Raw genomic sequence first — 306 nt, 5'->3', positions numbered from 1 at the left:
TACATCCTCCATAATTACAATTTGTACCAATCAAATTTTCTAATTTTCTGCTTTATACTATTTCAGGAATTATTTTCTTTAGAGAAAGTGATAATGTAGTCCCATAGCTAGCATGACTAATTCACTTGCAACAAAAAGGCATCACTGTCTGCTAAGGACTCAGTTCTGATACCATTTCCTCTTATACCATTTGACTGTATTTTCATAGCTTTATCTTTACTGCTTTTAGTATGGCATTGAAAGGAACAAAGAGGGGTGAGGGTAGAGAGGATGAAGAAATGGGCTAAGGTAAGGATTAACAAGGGT

The sequence above is a fragment of the Penaeus monodon genome, chromosome 25 (genome assembly GCF_015228065.2).
Source record: "Penaeus monodon isolate SGIC_2016 chromosome 25, NSTDA_Pmon_1, whole genome shotgun sequence".
NCBI classification, from domain to species: Eukaryota; Metazoa; Arthropoda; class Malacostraca; order Decapoda; family Penaeidae; genus Penaeus; species Penaeus monodon.
This window is presented reverse-complemented; position numbering follows the sequence as displayed.